Source organism: Scleropages formosus, chromosome 16 (assembly GCF_900964775.1).
Source record: "Scleropages formosus chromosome 16, fSclFor1.1, whole genome shotgun sequence".
Classification (NCBI taxonomy): Eukaryota; Metazoa; Chordata; class Actinopteri; order Osteoglossiformes; family Osteoglossidae; genus Scleropages; species Scleropages formosus.
The window spans coordinates 7,050,574-7,064,236 of NC_041821.1; the positions used below are offsets into that span (position 1 = coordinate 7,050,574).

At 47.3% G+C, this 13,663-nt stretch overlaps 1 protein-coding gene across 1 annotated transcript in view; it reads right to left on the reverse strand.

Moving 5' to 3' along the window:
* nr3c2 (nuclear receptor subfamily 3, group C, member 2) overlaps positions 1–13,663 on the reverse strand; it is a 69,193-nt gene that overhangs the window by 27,372 nt on the left and 28,158 nt on the right. The window lies entirely within an intron of this gene.

Sequence of the window (13,663 nt, forward strand, 5' to 3'; positions counted from 1 at the left end):
CGTCTATTTCAGACCCACCTCTCTTCTGATTTCCTGTCTGCTCCATAAACTTGCAATATATTACCTTTGCATTCCCATTCACTTCTATATGCAACTAGTCACATAATGTGCACCTGCAGAAATAACAGCACAGGATGAACTGTGCTTTGAAAATCAATTGTTTGTATCTGTAGCTCTTCATCTGCTGGCAAAAGGCAGTTTTTATTACTCAGAATTGTACGCTTCTTCTGAGGAAATCAAAAAAAATTAAATCTTTATAAGCTATGTATAAGTCAAACGCATTGGAATAGACCTGGCTGAATGCTGGCCATACTCTTGCCCCACCATCAGAGGTTCCACCAGTGTGAACGCTCCATAATAACTTCTGAACACCAAGGGTCATCGGTGATGAGTGCGGGAACTAGGTTTATGTTGCGATCCTCCCTCAACCGGCAGGCTCTAGTGTGAATAGGTGTGTCCCAGAGGTCTGCGCTGCCTTTCACCTCTGGCGTCTGAGAGCTTCTGAATTATATATGAGGCTGATCATGAGACAATGGAGCAGCGCTACATTCTCTGTGACCTTGATGGAGCATGCCCCATTGTTTTTTCTGCATCTCCCCATCAATAATAAACAACAAATCACAAAGCCTCTTAGCACCTATAAATAGGGAACCAGGGAGATAGAGAGAGAGAGAGAAATATCTTTTACGTGTCTTGCCGTCCAATTGAAATATAAACAGCAGAAAACAAACCCCTGAGCTCCAAATAGTCATGTTGAGTCAGCAGAAGGTGGTCCAAGTCCTCTTCTGAAACCTGACATACTTTCTGCAAGATGAAAAAAAAAAGCACATCCTTTGCAAGGTTGACCCTCTTAAAGGCTGTATGGCGCCACACTGAACCACAGATAAATGGATACAGAGCTCTAAGTGTCTTTGTGCACCTCTCCTGGACCCTCCAAGTGCCTTCGCTAAAAACATAACACAGGGTTAGCAGGTCTAGGATCCTGCGAGAAGTTTGCATGACCCGCGCTGTTCTCCTTCTGCAGAACTTTCCTACAGAACCACGTGCCGTGTGCAACTTTGCAGCTGCCTGCGAACCAAGCGCCGCCGTAGATTTGTTTAAAAAAAGCCCAATGCGGCAAAATGACAGCAAGTTTTAATGAGCTCCTTCGGAGAAGGTTCGGCTCCAGCTGAGCCGATTTACCTCTCCCGGAGTTAATTTACCTGCCGACTTCACCGCGTAACGTTCCCCTCCGCTCCCCGACTCGCGTGCCACACCGCCGCGAGGTGAGAGGATGCTATCCGAAACCTAAGCGAGGGCGGAGCAAACGGCCTGCGGCCCCTAACGGTTAGAGGCCTGGTCCACACCTGTTCCTCCTGGTGCTACCACCAACACAGGGCCTTCAGAGCCTCAGAGAAGAGTGCTGTCATCTGGCTACCAGGAGCCAAACACGACTGTTTGGACTTTGAGAATGAAGGATGATGAACAGAACAAAACAATACAGCTGCAGGTGGGTAGCGGTTACAGCTGCTTCCTTGCACTCAAAGGACCTGGGTTCAAGTCACTGCTCCTACTGTAGTACCCCTGAACAAGGTATTTAGCTTGAATTGCTGCAGGAAAAATGACCCTGCTGCACACACACACACACACACACACACACACAGAGTGCAAAACCGCTTGTCCCAAGCAGGGTCACAGCGTACCAGAACCTAACCCGGCAACACAGGGCGCAAGGCTGGAAGGGGAGGGGATACACCCAGGACGGAACGCCAGTCCGCCGCAAGGAACCCCAAGCGGGACTCAAACCCCAGACCCACCGGAGAGCAGGCCCTGGCCAAACTCGCCGCACCACTGCGCCCCCCTTATCCTCCTGTAAAAACATGTAAATCATTGTAAAAAACTAAACCCTGTAAGTTCCTTTCGACCAAACTAATCTGCTAAATAAATAAATGTAAAAAAGCCACACTGTGTATCAGAGATACAGCGCATTTCTACACTAAATTAAAGTACGCATAACGCAAATACTAAAGCAGTGCAAAGCGGCTCGAGTTCCGTACTTTGCGACAGCAACGCGCAAAAAAAGCAAATTAGCTCTATTTTTTTTTTGGCTTTGTCAGACGAACATTTGTTTGGATCTCTTTATTTAAATCAGACATGGGACCGGCGGTAGGAGAATGCTTTTTCAGACACGACACTCGGTGCTGCCCGTGGCGTGGCACGGCGCCGTTGGCCTCCTTCTGCATCAACAGGGTCTACAGCCAGAGCAAAGTTTTAAGTGAGATCATCACCAGAAGCCGTCTCCAAGACGCATTGCAGGGAAAGTCTGAACCAAAACCACAAATACAGCACAGACACACTGATGGGACTGCTTATTTATTTTTTTAATTAGATGAAACCTGGAATGTATATATAGTGAAATACCAAACTAATATAAAATGTTAAAATATAGTAGGGAGAGGGTCATCCAGTATTTATTAATATATACTAAAGAATCTTCTAAACATCATTTCTATGCAGAAGGGAAGCAAAAAAATTCCCACCAATTAGTTACTTTAGATATTAAGTTCTCTCAATACCAAGAAATTAGTTTTTTTTTTTTTTTTTAAATTTTCTTTTAATTTTACGTACCGTGACCATCACCTGGAATCCATGAACTGCGTGAAAAATAAATGAAGCTGGGATGGATGAATGGTAAATTGACGCGTGGCTGGGGTTCCTCGTTTGTCTGCCCTACACATTTTGTGTTCGTTTGTCCTTTTTAAATTGAAACAATGTCTGAAAAACAGATGGAAACATTTATTAAGCTTTGTACAATTTGCCAGCGGGAAGCACGAGAAAATGATTTTGTGGGGTTCTCTTTTTTTTGCTACGAAATTGCACCGACAAACATGAAACGGCAGGGGAGGGTAACGGAGGTCGCGACCCTGGTAACCCGGTATCTAGTGACTCGTCACGCAACTTTCCCAACGCAGCCCGTATCTTTGTGAGAAACGCAACGCTGAAACACCCACGCCGTGCGTTACGGGTGATGCGATTTGCCGGCAGGAGGAATACTCCGTATGACAAGAAAACACGCTACGAACGTACAGTTTCAAGGAGCGAACGTCTGTTGCCTCCTTCCGCTGTACCGGTTCGGACCCTGCCGCTCTCTTTCGAGCTACGTGATCTCTAGCTTCTCTAGCTTCTCTAGCTACCACGACTAGCTTAAGCAGCTAACCTGATAGCGCGCAATACGGAGAGCGAAGCGCAACCAGCAGGGTCACTGGGTCAAGAGTTGTCTTTCACCTTTCAGGGTATCTTGCAATTCTCTGTTTCAATCACCGGAACAACTTGGCTTCAGTCAGTAGCGAAATCGGAATAAAATTTCTTCCTTAAGCGCGCCGTCTGCATTTGAAAGTCACGGGTGCGCAGAGGCGGCTGCGGGCGACACACCAACGGGCCCGATTATCAAATGCAATTTAACACACGTTCCATCAACCAACGAATGAAACGTATTTAATGATTATAGTAGATATTTAAAAACCAGCTATGGCAAAGCGTTGCATCGGTTATCTCACAAAGGAAAATCGAAGAAATTTAAAAAAAAAAGAAAAAAAAAATCACAATTTGCTAAAGTGAGGAACATGTGATGTGGAAGTCATCTGGTCACTCCTCAAGGGTTAAAAACAGCTCCAAGAAAATCTGAGCTGAAAAACTAGCACTGATGGCTTTATCACATTTACTCACGTAGCTGATGCTTTCTCCAAAGCGACTCACAATGTTAAAGTTGCGGTTGCATTTACATTCATTCATTTAGCAGATGCTTTTGTCCATCTCAGAAAAAGCACAATTTATGCATTACATTAAGAGAAGGAGACATAGCTGCAGACATGAAAGTCTCAAGCAAACCTAGTTCGTTACCTACCGCTTGCTTATAGATTATGAGCATACAATTATTTACCCATTTATACAGATGGGTAATTTTACTGTAGCAATATAAGGTAATTACCCTGCTCAAGGGTACTACAGCTAGAGATGGGGATTGAACCTACAACCTTCTGATCCAAATGCAGCGGCGCTAAGCACTACACTATCAGCTGTCCTTAGCTACTGCAGGTGTCTAATATACACTGCAGGTGAGATGACGGCACGTGAAGACAAAGGGCGAAGACCCACGTAGCTTCGGGTGCGAACGGGGCAAGATGGCGATTCCCTTGTTGGAATTCTCGTGCGAAACATCTCTCCTCGCCCCCTGCCCTGCACTGCCCGAGTCTGCCGCTGGCCCACCGGGAAGCTGGATCTCAGCTGGGCTGGACCCAGCGCGCGTACCTCCGCGGCTCCCTTTGCGCTCCCTTTGCGCAAGGCGGCGGAGTAAATAGGTCAGCTACGACACCTCTCGAACCCCTGAAACTACGAGCAGATGTGCGCAGGAACTACAGAGAGCCACGGGGGAGGTGTGCGGCATCCATCCGGAAGAAAAAACACATCAAATGCCCATCGGAATAAGCTGGTAAATTAAGTGCAGCACTTCTGTGGAAGATTAAAAAAAATTAAAAATTCACAGCATTGCGGTTTGCAGTTGCGCGGTACACGGTAACGGCCGCGGAACAGACCCGGACTTAAACCCAGCACCCTCCGACAGCCAGGCCCACGCGTACGGTCGTGCCCGGCCGGCGACGCCATCGTCGGCAGCGCAAGCGCATCCCGCCGGGCTACCGCTCATTTGCATACGTTCAATAGGGATTAGATTTCAAAGCCTTCCTGTTTACCAACAGGAAAACCCCAACATGCATCAAAAGCTACCGCGGAGCAGACAACACAGTCATCCTCGGCCCGTATCTCATGTCCCGTCCAGATCGCTCTGTTGTGATCATGTTCAGGTGTAGCGATCGATCGAGAACCTGTGCTCAAAGGTCATCGTTTACTTACTACATTTTTAACGATTGATTACTATTTCTGCTCCTTACTTCCACGTTCACCTGGATGCATCCAGGAGGGGGGAACCACTAATGTCTTGCGTACTCCATCGTGTTTAAAGCAGAAATTTGAAAAATGATTTAAAAGAGCCCCCAGCATGACTAGAGCACCAAGAGGCGAAGCACAAAAGGCAGATGAGAGGCTCACGCGCCACATGGGCCGAATTAGATGTGGTGCGGTCCGTTTCGACCCGCGCGGCTCGTCGCCGTCTCCGGAGCGCCGCGTCAGCGCTTTCTCGGCGATCAGGGAAGATCGCAGGAGATGAGGCGAAAAGGCAGGAGCTTGACCACCCCCCCCCCCGTCTGGACCGAGCTCTGGCCGGAGGTCAATCGTGTTACGCGCACAGGATGAAAACCGCAGCGTTCGGGTTCGATGAACTCAGCCCTCGGAACGCCAATCTGTTTCAGAGTTGCTAACGAACGTGGAGAAAGTGAGGTCATGCCGGAGGTCATCCGTACGCCAAAGGAGATGTGGGAAAGAAAGGGTGTCAGCAACCGGAGACAGAGCGCACAACACAACGCACCAGAAAAAGACGTTCCGCTGAGGTAATATCTCCGGCTCCTCCCGTGTTTCGGGAAGCTGCATGGGGGGCGGGGGGGGGGGGGGGGGGTGTGTGTGTGTGTGTGTGTGAGAGAGTGAGAGAGAGTGAGAGAGACGCGCAATGCATAGCAGAGAGGGGTCTGTGCATGTGCCACAGGACAGGAACACGGGCTTGGAATCACACACCCGTCACTGGAATCTCCATAAGAGCTCTGCTGTCGTACCCTTCTGAAAGGTGCACAACCTGCAGTAAAATATTCAAGTGCAAAAATGTAGGGAATTCAAATTTTTATGGGAATGAAATGGCTGTAAAGCAACAAAATAGTAATAATAATAATAATAATAATAACAATAATAAATTCCATCTGATCTGCATATCATTAAAACAAGGTCAGGAACAAAACCCAATATGCAAAACTTCAACAATGGGAGCATAATAAGGAAATGTGCACAGACACACGCGCACAAACACACACATGCATGCACGTACACACACACACACACACACACACACACGCAGATATATCAAAGCAACTTCGACGTAGGCGGGGAGAGAGATAAGCTTTTACAGACTTTCAGACATGCAACTGTGCCAAAAACTTATTGGAAGAACTTCTGCACTCCTGCGCTTCGCAAGCAGCAGCTGCTGTAATAGAAACCAAGTGACGCTCCGGCGTGGAATATTTACACAGCGAGTCCGTCCGAATCTGGAGGAGCTCAAGGTAGCGCAGGTAAAATAATCGGAGGAAGCAACCGATGCGTTACGCAACAGTAATGAGACGACCTAAGCATTATCTGTGCGCCCACATCCAGCCTTGTTTGGGGGGGTGGGGGCCTCTTCTCTATAGCGCCATGTGCACAAAGGGAAACCGTTCTCCCGGCATCAACGTTCATTTATGTTAATAATACCTCGTTATGTCTTTGTTGGTATCCCAAAACCTATAGAAGAAAAAAATCCAACAGATTTATGAACGGCACTTAAATGGCAGCCCTGCTCAGGTTCCCCGTGTGTGGTCAGAGACTCCTTTCCTCATCCATGCGTTGCTTACAAAAGCAAAAACGCAACTTTGTTATTTTGGGATGAGGCATCAGAAAGGTTGGAACGACGAACTATGCCGATTGTCATTTTAGACAGAATAAACAGCTTTCGAGAGATGTCTGTGCGTGGCTTGACAGTCGCACCCTGAGGTTTTGAGAGTCGGACTTTAATAGGAGCTCCATATAATACCCCTGCTTCGGCATACAAGGAATTTCTTTGCATTTCCAAGGACCGAATCCGGAGTTCGTGCGACTCCCAACATGTGAGCGGCGCAAAACCAGAGTCGCCATGCGTCTTCTCCACAGTTATGGCATGGCTCCTTCTCAGCATCCATGAGCCTTTGTTTGCCAGTTTAATATATAGCGTAATAATCCCCATAATCATCCCCACCGTTTGGACTCTACTAACAACATCGACTTTCTCGGCGACTGTGAATACATTTGCGCCGTTTTCATTGATTTCATTTGCCTTTCCTGCTTTTTGCATTAAAGGTTGAATTAATACATTGAATATTTTATGTCTTCTTTGTGAGCATTCAGTAAGTGTACAGTATGTAATAGCTGCATGTATTAATTTAGCTGATGCTTTTCTCCAAAGCAACTTACAATATTAAGATCACAGTTATTACATGCTTACAATCATATACCCATTTGTACAGCTGGAGAATTTTACTAGAGCAATTTTAGGGTAAATACATTGCTTAAGGGTACTACAGCCAGAGGTGGGGATCGAACCTGCAACCTTTGGGTCCGAAGCAGTAGCGCCAACCACTATGCTACCAGCTGTCCTACAATAGAGCTAAATAAGCAAGGGCAGACAATGGTATTGTACTATAGAGTAACTAATGAAGGGAAACAGTCTTGTTATGTTGTGTTATGATATCTAATGTTAACTACTGAAGTAACTGCCTATTTTAACGGGGTCTCGTGACACTTTTAGCTTAAACGAGTGTTCGTTTCAAACCAAGGGTAATTACGTGTTCGGTTTGTGAGAATTTACTTTACAAGGTAAAGGAAGGTGACGAAATTACCTGTGTAAGATGGAGGAAGACCGTCTTCACCCCATCGGCCCGCCCGGCGTTTCGGGCTTTGCGAGAGCCAGCGTCACCCGCGGCCCAGAGAACCGGAGAGCCCGGTCCTCTCCCGGCTGTCCGCAGAGGACAAAATGTTTCCACGCGCCATTTTCTACGTAGGTCAGGCCTGGGAGCCGGGCGCGAGCCGTGGAAATTGGAAACGGGTGAACCAGAATTTCAGGTCCGGCAGCGCGGCGGGTCTCAAGGTTTGCCGCTCGCTGCCAGACGCCTCTCCCACACGGTATCGTATTCCACAGGAAGCAAGGGCCAGAGACGGCAGGCCAGTCCAACAGGTCCCAAAGAGCAGGCAGGTCCCGCATGGCGCTCTATGTGCATGCGGTATGCTGCTTTCTCGGTCACGTACGGGTCAAAACCGTCAGGTCAAGCCCCCTCGCCACCGCTCCATGACACACCTTCTCAACCCGCCCATCTTAACCGACACCAGAAACCCAGCATCGTTCACCACTGCAGTGAACTTCTGACACCAACCCCTGTCAAAGGCCCCAAATCGCCTGCGACCCTGCAACTGTAAAACTGCAATCAGACCGCATTGTAATGCTAATGGCGCTTTTTGCAGCCGTGCACTGTCAAGCCAGACAGCACTTAATTACTAGAAAAGACGTATCTATCTCGGCGGATGGGACTGTAGATGTGGGTGAGTTTGAGGTGTGACAGGTGCTAATTACCGCAGCGGGCTGATCATCTCCTGCTCGCGACTCGGCTCCGTCACCGAGGAGCGCAGGAGGAGGAGGCTCAGGTGCACGCCGAACGCTCTCCGAGGTGCCATTCGGATGCATCCGGCACGACCGTGGGCCTGTTCGTTAAATTAATCGCTTACGTGCACCGTGTATTTTATGGCTGCAAGCAAACAGATGAGATATAGAAGGTGACAGATCAGGACAGAAAGGAGAGGTCCTCTAGATAAATGGTACCCATCAAGGGCCTCGTGCACCTTCAGAGGATTTGTGGAGCATCACCGGGCGCTGGTCCTAAATACTACGACACCAGTAATAACCAGAAAGACTCTGTAACAGTTGTGATCAGTCAATTGCGCAAAAAAAAAGCACAGCTTCTTACTCATCGCTCCTATCTAGCGACCCCCTGGATGGCTGCTTCTGGAAACTGGAAATTTTTGAAATTATTTCTCGCTAAATGAATAAGTCATCAACTCCCACCAGTTGATCTCTCGGCGAACCTCCGTCGTGGCTATTTTTAACAACCGTCTTCCAGGAATCACCCAGAGCGGAAAACAAAGGCCTCGTTTCAGCAAACACTCCACCAAGACCGTGTTGCGTTGGAACCCACTGGCTAGGATGCAGTGCTGGACAATGGATTCATTGCCATGAGAGGGGGGAAAAAAAAAAAACTGGTATACAAACAAAAAAAACGGAAGCGCTCAGGAAAACGCGCAGTCGAGCGGTGTAAAACACCAAGCACGCAAGGTAATCCCATTTCCACATTTACAGGGTGGTACATTCATCATGTTGCCAGGTAACCTGCCCGGTATCGTAACGCAGGTAAAATAGCAGGCGACGTTCCTAAGCGGCTCCGAATCACATTCCACTTTATTTCTACTAATCTGGCTTAGTGGCCGACGCATGAATAAAAACAGACTTACTTCGAAGCTAGTCTGTAAATCGGTTTCATTAAACTCAAAATCCCTCGCTTACGGCCACCTAGGCGAACTTACGACCTCGCGACGGGCCGCCCGCGGCCCCCGTCCGCTCGCTCTTTCCGGACGTTTCCGCTCCTTGCGCCGAGGCTTCTCGCCGGAGACGGGGCGGCCCGGATCCGCCGGTGACCTCCAGACTCGGCTCAGGCCGGCGAGGGCAAACAAGTATGACAAATCCTTCAAGAGCAAGATTAACTTGAAAGGATCACCGTGAGGTCCAACAAGCCCGGTTCTGAGCACCCCGCCCCCACTCAAAGCCCAAACTCCAAACCGGTGCGCTCCAGTCCCGAAATGCACGAGACTCACGGGCGAGCCTGAATCAACACGCTGCGCTGACATCGATACCCTGCTCCGTCCTACGCTGAGCAACAAGAAAAATGTGTGGGCCCCTGTGTGGCAAGAAAGAAAAAAAAAAACAAAACAAAACATTATTTGCTGTATTTATGTGTCTTTCATTTCATTGTTGTTCTTCCACACATGACTCAGACATCTGGGCTCAATCGCTGCTCGGATGAGCCAGGCGGCTGCTCCATTAGTGAGGAAAACGGGACTCTCCGCACCCCGTCCCGTTTCGACAGGACCCACGGCACGGAGATTTCAGCCTCGCTGCCGTACCCGTACTCGGAGCTTTTTTCACTCCTCCGACAGGTTGAATACTTGATTTTAATTTTTTTAAATATATGTTCTGTGTGCGCCTCTGTTTGTATGGGACAGCCAGTAGGGTAGTGGTTGGTGCTGCTGCCTTTCAATCCAAAGGTTGCAGGTTTGATTCCCCACCTCTGGCTGCAGTACTCCTGAGCAAGGTACTTACCCTAAAATTATGGCGCTGTACAAAGGGGTAAATAATTGTAACCTTACCACAGTAAGTCGCTTTGGAGAGAAGCATCAGTTTAAATGTATGTATGCAGATCTGATGAGAAACTTTCTGCAGAATTATCTGGATTTCAGTATGAATGGCTCCTGAAACGTGATGTATACTAAACCTTTTTTTTTAATACGTTCATTAAATATATATAAATATTTGCTGACAAGGCATAAACTGCTCAAAAGTTCTCTTCACAGGACGCACGAATTGGGCCGGAACGTACAACACGTCGATTCGTGGTCAGTTTGAGGAAAACGCTCCATCACGGACACCTGCGGCACGGAATGGGGTCGGGAGGTTGTGCCAGGCGACAACCTGGGCAAAACGAGTTTTGTTCCATCACGCAAGCGGCATGCAGCTAATTTTTTCCAATGCATTTCTATGTAAGGGTTACGGTGTATTGACTGGGGGAACTGGATAAAAGCATCCTAATTTTTAACCGAGACGCGCGGTGGCACATTTTATTCTGCCAAAAATCCCCGTTCATACGCATGTGGTTTGAGGGAGCTGTGATGTGGCCAGAGCAACAGGTGAGGAGGCCTAACGCCAGTCCTTCAGACACCGGAAAGCAGGGTTGTCCATCCAAGTCGACCCATAATTAACACAGAGAGAGAAAGGAGACGACAGTAAACAGGAGACGTGACGGCCACGAAGAAAGCGTCTGAACGTCTGAAAAAGACAGTCGAAATCAATGGCACGGCTCTCCATCCTTCTAAATCTCCGCAGTGGCAGATCAAGGTGCTCCTATACAATATGAGCCCGGAGAGATTTCCCGAAATCCCCTTCTTGGGAACTGAGTAGGTAGGGCTGCACGGGACACAACAAAACGTGTCCTATGGTACATCAGACAGGGTATTTCCACGTAACCGGCAGTGGCAGAGCACGCAGCTACCGGCACGCAGGCCCGGTCCTGGCTGAGCACGGAGATGCGCACGCAGGACGGACAGAGCGCGCGAGAAACCGCGGCAATAGCTGGCAGTCTGCTGTCGAGTGACGCGCAGCAGTCACGGGGTCCGGAACCACAAGGTGGAGGGGCGCCCTCTGCGCGCCCCATCACGCGGGCGAGGGGTTAGCACCCAGCCTGGACATTCTGCACTCGCGCTCCAGGTGGAGGTAATTATCCCAGTCAAGACACACGGAGATTAAAAACCTGCCAGAGGGTAATGAGGACCTCCTCACGGCCACCTCCGGGGTGTCTCGGGGTTGTCCGGTCGCCTCCGAGGACCGCGATGTCATTCCTGGAGGCTCCTGAAGCAATCCTCACCTCAGCAAAAGTCTTTGCACGCGGCTGTTTAAGAACGCGGACTTGCATCCAAAAGGCTGAAAGCAGCAATCCCAGAACGGCCCTGCTATTGTGCCTTGGAGAAATGAGCTCAAGCTGAATTCCTACAATAAAACATCTACCTGTGTTAATGGACAAATCTGCATCATTAAAAAAAAAGCATAATCTCTGTAACAAAGTATTAATGAAAATCACTTACATTTATTCACTTAGCAGACACTTTTCTCCAAAGCAACTTCCAATGAACTTTATGCAGTGTTATCAGTCCACACACCTTGTTCACCACGGTGACTTACACTGCTAGATACACTACTGACAATGGGTCACTCATCTATACATCAGTGAAACACACTCTCTCTGCCACTCACACACTATGGGGAACCTGAACAGCATGTCTTTGGAGTGTGGGAGGAAACCAGAGCACCCAGAGGAAACCCACACAGACATGGGGAGAACACGCAAACTCCACAGACTGAGCAGGGATCGAATCCACGTTCTCTCGCACCACCCAGGCGCTCTAAGACAGCGGTGCTACTCACTGTGCCACTTACAGGGCATTAGAAGATGGATCTTAATATCAACATAAAGAAGTATATTTCTTATGAGGATGAATTAAAAGTAAAATTGATCAGCAATTTTGTGATTATATTTGTGACAGTTTTCTTTTCGCTCCCGAACATCTGACTGTTTTGTTCAGACTCGGAAGCATGCCAGCGCTGATCCACAATGAAAAAGTGAACATTTTCAAAAATTGCCATGTTTCCCACAAAAATAAATACTTGTTCAACCATTGCGTAAATGAGATAATAATGTATAATGGAATGTTTTTCCAAGAGTTCAAAATGTTGACGGAAAAGAAATACGTTGTTTTCCTGGTGCGTGGGAGTTGAGCAGACAAAGCGATCGCCAGGTTAGCGTCACGCAACAGGCACTATACAGTCAAGCACAGAGGAAAGAATGAACTCTCAAAAAACAAAATAATATAATTAAATGTGCCCCACATACTAAAGAACACTTTAAGAAGAAGAAGAAGAAGAAAAAAACATTTGCAATGTTATGCATCATAAGGGGCTGGTAAAATTGGTGGAGATGATTTGAATATTTCCATGATTTCTTTATTTACACATAAACACCTACACATACACTCAGTATATAATGTATAAATATATATGGTAGAACAAGGAGCCCTAATCTTAAGCTAAAACGAGGACATTTGAAATGACGCAGTATTATCTCTGTACTTACCCTATTTATTAAGGTAAATGGAGTTTCATTAGTAACAAAACTAAACAGACAATTGAGGTTTGTGTCTGTGTATCAGAGAATAAGAGCTTTCTCATTTATTTCCATCAAATGAAACATAGGCTGTTTCTTGCTCTGCCAGTGGTTTGGCACGAAAGGCTTCACAGAAAACATTTCCAAAAAGAATAATTAAAAAAAAAAAAGAGAACATCTGGACCAAAAATGAGTTCCCACATGCCAACTAAAAAGGGTCACGTAAAATAACTGAACATTTATTGCAGAAAGTAAATCATTATGTACTGAGCAGTCGACTAGCAGCCGAACAGTGGTGGATGGCAGGTTCACGAGCAGATGGCAGATTATGTCCTCTCCTACATAACTTTAGTTGTCTAGTCATCTTTTTGTCGAGTAAATGTGAGTTTTTAGAAGTTGCCAAATGTTTGTGCAGATATGGGAAAACTTGGTATTAGGCCGTATTCATTAGGAATCACTAACTCCGTTAAGGTCGAGGTAGAAATTTTTGGCTTGAACTACAAAAGATCCAGAGCACAAACATGGTACGAGACGTTACGGAACACCAGTAGGACACAATCTGCATGTACGGGCAGCCCAGAAAACGTCCCCCTCTTTGACCTTTTTGTAATTTCACTTTTACACGTCAGCGGATTATTGGGCCATATGGTCACCGAACAAACAATGCAACACCTGTCAGAGGCAAGTCACCACACATGCCCACTAAGAACAAAACTGAAAGAATAGACCAAAATAGAACACCCAGGCAAACTGCAATAACATCATACACAAGGACTATATTAACCCACCCCCGTGCCCTCATCCCAGCCAACGACACTGGGAAAGATGTAGGTCAGTGGGTATTGCGTTCGGGGAAGTTCAAAAACCAAGAACTGGTCAACCTTCTGCTTTAGACAGAAGAAATGGGCCAAAAGACCTCTATGAGGTTGTTCCCGAAGACTCTTATCTGCACGTATCCGCAGTTTAACGGAAACTTAACTCAT